Consider the following 6,810-nt stretch of genomic DNA (forward strand, 5'->3'; position numbering starts at 1 on the left):
AAGCAGCCATGTCGCTCGCCGCCGCCGCCGCCGCTTCCGCCGGTGCTGCCGCCGCTTCCGCCGCCGCCGCCGCCGCCGTCGCCAGGACCGAGTGAGGACTGCCGCCAGGCCACCACGACTGGCCAACGGCCAGTAACAGTAGTGGTAGCGAACGAAAAGACTCATACATAGACGAAAAAAAAAAGGTAGAGTACAGAGTGGCAGAGTAGAAAAGTGGTGGAGTCCCTGCCGTCGGCGATGACAACAACGACTGGAGCAACAACGATGGCGACGGCAGGCCACAGCAACAGCAGTAACACTAACAGAAGTGGTATGTGTAAAGCGGCTGCTGCAACTAGGAACAAGGCCTTTTTCTGCTCTTTGCTCCTGGTGCCGGCGTTGCATTTCATATGGCCCTCCGGATCATAAGGGTGACAATAGGAGATCGACAAAGTCTGCCGACTAGTAAATAACGAGCGAGAAACCACAGGCTGTTGGAAGCTGTATCCGCGACAGCAGCAGAAACATCGGGGATCGCCAAGGCATCATTCTGCGATGACGGCCATCTCCAGCAGCAGCGCTAACTAGTACCACCATTATAGAATAACTATGCATGCACTATATAATATGTACTAGCCGGTCGGTTACCTTGACTATCCAGACTTGGTCGTAGTTCATCCGGGCGACAGTGTTGCTGCCGCCGCCGCCGTCCGCAGTTAGCCGAGGTAGCTAACTGGCTGTCGTCAGTAGAGTCGACAGGGACGACATATGCTGTGTTCGTTGGCCGCCATCGTAGCTTGTAGAAAAACCTTCGCCCGTTTACGCCTATGCAGGCGATGTCGCTAGATTCCTCAAAGGGGAATAACAGACACGAGATGAATCGTGCTCTCGCCGTCCGTTACTCTATTATTCTACATGTCTAGGGGTGCGCCTCCGTCAGTACATCTGTTGATCGTACTACTAAGTGAGTGAGTAATCGATAAGCATGTCGATCGTTGTAGCGTCGCTGTACAGCTTGTCGAAAGCGCGGTTGGAACGTGTTGCGGACTTACAGCAGCAGCAGCAGAGAGGAACAACGACGAGAAGATGCGAAAATATCAGCGACGTCAACGATGCGGTCGATATCAAGACATCGATCCTGGTCGACGCGACCCGTCTATAAGTATAGATTAATAGCGAATAAGCAGCGACTGGTCATCCTTATGTGAACGCTTCCGCCATAAGGATATCCACGGACTGGTCGAACATTTGACACACTATTGAACCCTAGCAGCGACGAATTCGTAGGCATTGGCATTTCTCAAAGACGACGTGGCCTACGAGTAGATACAGTGTTAAGCGTTTTGCTCGACGATCGAAATCCCAGCACACAGACATATTTCAATATATACAGTATAGATGTATTGATATCCTCTCTACAAGACCTCGTAAGTGTTCGTCTTCTATGATCATTGGATTATTTCAAGGGGTGCACTTTTGTTCCCCATTTCAAACAGTTGTCATACAATACAACTTCTAAAATCATCCTTGCTGTTTCCTAGTGGAGAGTAAAGGAGTCACTCGTTTAGGAACTTCAAAACGATGTATTTAGATCGTTGACAATCATTTCTGAGACATACTTCGGTAAAAATAAGCTTACATTTAATTGTTGCACTTACTCCAAAATTAGTATCCCATCATTTACATTCGCTAATGTATATCGAGCGCTTCATCACATGACACATGGAGTGTTACGTTTGGGTAATGCCCTCACACTTTATATGCATATATATATATATATATATATACATGTGTGTAAATGTCGATGTGGGGCACAAACAAGTGTACCGGCTTGTACGCCCATAAAGTAACTGGACCCTTCTTTGTTTCTGTGAGTCCTGGATATTCACACGGCTGCTGACTACTATGGAGAGGGCAAGCTCCCCAATCAACCGCAAGAGGCTGGGCCATTTTTCCCAAGATACGGCTTGAGCCTCGGAGAAACAACGCTGGAAGAGCAAAGGCTGATCTGGCGACAGAAACAACCTCTAACCTACCATCATGACCGCTATTCACTGGATACCCCATTCGTCCGTTTATCCCCCCCCCCCCCCCGTCTCTCTGTAGGCTAGGCTTGTGTCATCCTTCCAGGTCCTGCCCTCTTGCTAACGCAAAATAGACGCCGCAGAATAGCGGACAGCGCTCCGTTGAGACGAGCACATCGGACGCATATTCGTTTTACAAGGGCCATATGACCCCGGGCCTACTCGGGGACCGTCGGCCGGTCGACGAGAGAGTTAGTCGCGCAGGACCAAAGCAAGGGAGGCCAGAGGGCCGTTCCGTGAGATAAGGGCCTAGAACACAATAGCTTCTCGCTAGCGAGAGAACCGATCCAACGGCGGCGATCAGCCTCTTCTTGCATAAAAGAGGAACTCACAGGCTTCATAGCTTCCTTGTGGAAGGCACCGGCGGCCACTGTGGCAACGACCGACAATTGTTCTTATACAAGGCTCGAGCTTGGCCTGAAATTCTGCCACCAAAAGGTGATGAAATAAACGCTTTCTCATGATATGACCACCAGCAAGATCGTTATAAGCATTACTGTTTTGCGTGAAACAAGCATAACACATGCATTTGTATGTGTGTATGCGTCTGGCTAAGTGAGAGAAGCTGTGTTTGATAGAGAAACTTAAAGTTTTTTCACACATGAGCTGAAAGTGCTGAGCGTAACACAAAACAGTAAATCATTCATGCGAACTGTGAATTGGGGTACTCGGCAGCTGCTGACAAAAAAAACTCGCTTTCATATTCTATAGCATATATGTACTGCGCGGTCTATTTACTGAGCCTTTTTTTGTAAATAATTGTACCTGCTTTCTATAAAAATACAACAAATGACATTTAACGCAATTGAGCAAGACTAGTTATCCTCAATAAAAACACTGGTTATTTCTAATTTTTTGTGCTTTTACTTTCTCATGCTATATTTGATATTTCTAGACAATTTAACATCTTAGTGACATACACGTTTCCATATTATTCATTATGAACATAGAACGAGGGGCATCTACAACTATTGCGTATGTACGGGCTAATTTATACATAAACGATACGGATTTACTGAATACGTGTCATGGTCGTGCCCGGAGCTCACCTGCAACATCACACACATTGCCGTTTGCCGTTCACGCATTAACTTCAACCTTTAACTTGACCTTATCTTGTCATACGCGCCGGTTTTTCATGTCGGGCTGCATGTCCTACTGTGGCTATACGAGCCACCTATGTCATAGCAGACAAAAACTGCATCCGGTTCCCCCGATCGTCTTATAAGAAGCCCTCCACCCAACGTTTGTGTTTTATCATATGCCCATTCTTTTCGGATTGTACGCTTTGTATTGTAACACGGAATAAGCGTCAATGCTTCTTCGTCGCGTTTACGCAGCCTTTACGCTTCAGGTCGCTGTCAGTACACCCGACCAGCGCTATAAGCAAATGTTTCCTAACTTACGCTTCAACTAAAAAGGGGTCTACGGTTGTCGCTTCGACAACACCGCGAAGGCGATGTAATGCCTAGCTATCTGCTTGGTGCAGTCCACCAGCTACAGCAATGGCGAGACACATTTCAAAAAACAGGAAATTGCTTTTTCCCTCATCTTGTATCTGCTCCATTGGCACCTTTGCATTTCCTTGAGCTTCGACAGAGTCCATATGATGACTCCCGGACATCGTGCGGCAGCTTCTTCACCTTAGCGTCACTTGGTCCCAGTTCCCTCTGCTGATGCGAACAAACGGTCTGTAGATGGCTGTTCCTTTGCGCGCCTGTGATGGTCTTAATGCGACGTTGTCCTTACTAGACACATGTAAAGTGACGCAAGAAAATAAATAATCGGCAGCGTCCGCTGGAATATTTTTGGATAATTTGCTTGCATTTATCCACTAACCAAATCAGCTGCATCTTCACTAGCTGCATCCTGGGCAGCAGCTGCACTTCACTTTAAATACGAATAGGCGTGGAAGTATACCGGTCTCGGAGGTAGTCGGGCAAGCCGATTATCCCTTGAAGATTGACGATTTGAGTCGGCAGTAGACTTTCTTTATTTGTTTGTCTATCGCCCGGTTTAATTGTGGAGGACAGTTCATATTATCGCTTTATGTTTTCCTTAGAAATTAGAGCGTCCTCCGTTCGAAGAACGGTTATGCGATCACCGCGACGTATAGGGAGCGACTCGGTTCTATGTAGATGAAATAAGTGTGGAAAAATTAATTCATATAGCATCTTCCATAGGGTCGTTTTCAAGATGAAATCTGCTGCCATTCGATAAAATTTACTAGCCAATAGTACATGTACCTATCTATGTGGTATACGAACTGTGTTGTACAATTTCCATACCATCCCGGCATAATAATAACAACAACTGGCCAAAAACATAATAGGTACATAATAGTTTCTAACTATGCAGAGAAGCAGTGGCTCTCGTCAATTAGCGGAAAGAACAAGCGTTCGAACGGTCAAAATCCTAGTAAGTAAAACTGCGTATTTGAAAGAGTACTGATACGGTTGTTTCCACATTCTGGGATCATTTTTAATTTCTTTTTCAGTTCTAATCCTTTGCTAAGTAAGTAATAAGTAGGAAATAAGATTCATAGGTATTACGGTTACAGGTAAAGCAAACCGAGCACGCTAAGGGAATCCGACCACCTCTTGATCTTTGTGGACATTTTTCCCTTCCTGAATAAATCATCAGTTGAAAATAGCCGGTTGGCGACGTTCCAGGCCCGCACACATCAGACTTCCTTATCCTGTCGACCACAGTGGTCTGAAATGGCACAGGCATCATGTATTGAAAGAGCCTTCCGTATGAATATCCTTTAGGAGAATGTCTATTGACTCCTGCCTGCAGCAGTAGCCAGCGCAGGACATCATACTAATCGCATGAATTTCATTGAGCGATATGTCCACTCGAGTGGAGTCTCTCGATAAGCACATCAAGAACCCTGCCCTCGACTTATGGCATGGCGGCATTCTCGAACACGTTATAAATTTGAAAGAGTTAATCTTCTTGCGCAACACCCGTTGCAACTTTACCTATACGATGAGGTAATGTTAACGATATGCAGTGAATCGTCCGGATTTCGGAGACAGCAGTAGTTAAGTCGTCATACTTCACTGAATTGGAAATGGAAAAGATTTGCCGTACGTTATTACGGCTGGTGTAAACGCAAGTGAGCTATTATTTTTAGCTAACGAGATCAGTTGAATGTATTGTAGAACCTATTTACGGTCATAGTCTCTACCCGAAAGAAAAACCTACATCACGCACCCAAATTAATTGGACTTCATCATCAGCTATAGATAAATCACGTGCGCTCTAACAATCGGCTCGATTACCATGAAGTAACTGATTTTTTTTTACTTCTAGATAGATTTATCAGCGGATAAGAGCTGTGTAGTCCAGCATACACACCCCATACAATCGTCTGAGAGTATACGAAGAGCCACCCTCATCAGCTGATGCGCTGTAGCTCAAGCCGTTTAAACAATGTGTTATTAAGAAGCGAAAAACAACTTTTCAAAAAATCACTGATGTACTACCGCCAATGAGCTAAATAGCTATCGCGGATCCATTGTCTAGGTATCGCTCTACGTAGGAGTTTCCCCTGTGATGACTGAAGGAATGAATACCAGCTGATAACGGCCCAAACATGCACGAGACAACAAAAGCGCTGGCATTCTCCTCATGGGTCTGTCTTCGGCTCTCGGTTGATTACTACAGAGATTTTCTCTGCTTTTTTAAAGATCTGCAGTACCATCCGTAATCAAATCGGCGGATCTTGATACAATGGTCTTTGTGCACCTGTCAAACAACACATTGCCCTTCGGATGACTAAAGGAAAAGTTATCTACGGATAGTTTCGAGGAAGAGGAGATATAATCTTTTGTAATATATATCTTCATGTATCGGTCATGAACTGAAGATGGATGATTTTTTTGTAATACTTTCTGTGGCAAAACGGACTGATTTCGTCGTTCAGAAGAAAAACATAGAGCTACTGCACCGATCCCCGTCACAGCTTAGTGGGTAATGTATTTGCCTGCTCATCTTGAGAAAACGTTGCGGCTTAGATTCGAATCTGAGCATACACGAGGTTTGTTCCATGCTGGAAGCCAGCCGTTTCCTGGAATGTCTAAGAGTGAAGCCGGACGTTAAACTCAAGCTGTATAGAGCTATGGTAGCGGAGCGACAGACGGGAAAAAAGCTGCACGACACAAAATATGCACGACGCTGATATATATGTAGAAATTCTATTAGTGGATAATGGAGAAAAGCACTGCAGGTCAGCAACTGATCACTTCCTTAACGACCGTTAAGAAATGGTATATTCCAGCCGTCTGTACTTGTTTTTCCACTAGGAAAAAGCTTAGGTCTAGTTAACTTCTTCCTTTGAGATCCGTATATGTATATTTGTAGAATATATGGATGAATTAAAATAACTGGCACCACTAGATAGATAATATATAATGTTCATAATATTAGTTCCCCAAATTATGCACCTCTTTTGATGTATTATAAGCCTCTTTTTAAGCCACACGAGACAATTAGCGCATGTCTCTTGTGAGGGACACTTTTTGGTTTTTAGGTGTTTGCTAAAGTAATCCTCTTATTAGTACCTCGTTGCTGCATTATGTGATGCGCAGGACAAAATGCAGTCGCAAATAGAATCCCCTGTTTTACACAGCCGTATGCGTATATTGATTGAATGTGTCCGATATTCGCTGCTGCTCTTCCAAGTGGTCAGATATGGCATGAGTTATGAGGCCTCGTGGGTTTGAGACGCTTGCTTTAAGTC

This window comes from Varroa jacobsoni, unplaced genomic scaffold (assembly GCF_002532875.2).
Source record: "Varroa jacobsoni isolate VJ856 unplaced genomic scaffold, vjacob_1.0 scaffold_289, whole genome shotgun sequence".
NCBI classification, from domain to species: domain Eukaryota; kingdom Metazoa; phylum Arthropoda; class Arachnida; order Mesostigmata; family Varroidae; genus Varroa; species Varroa jacobsoni.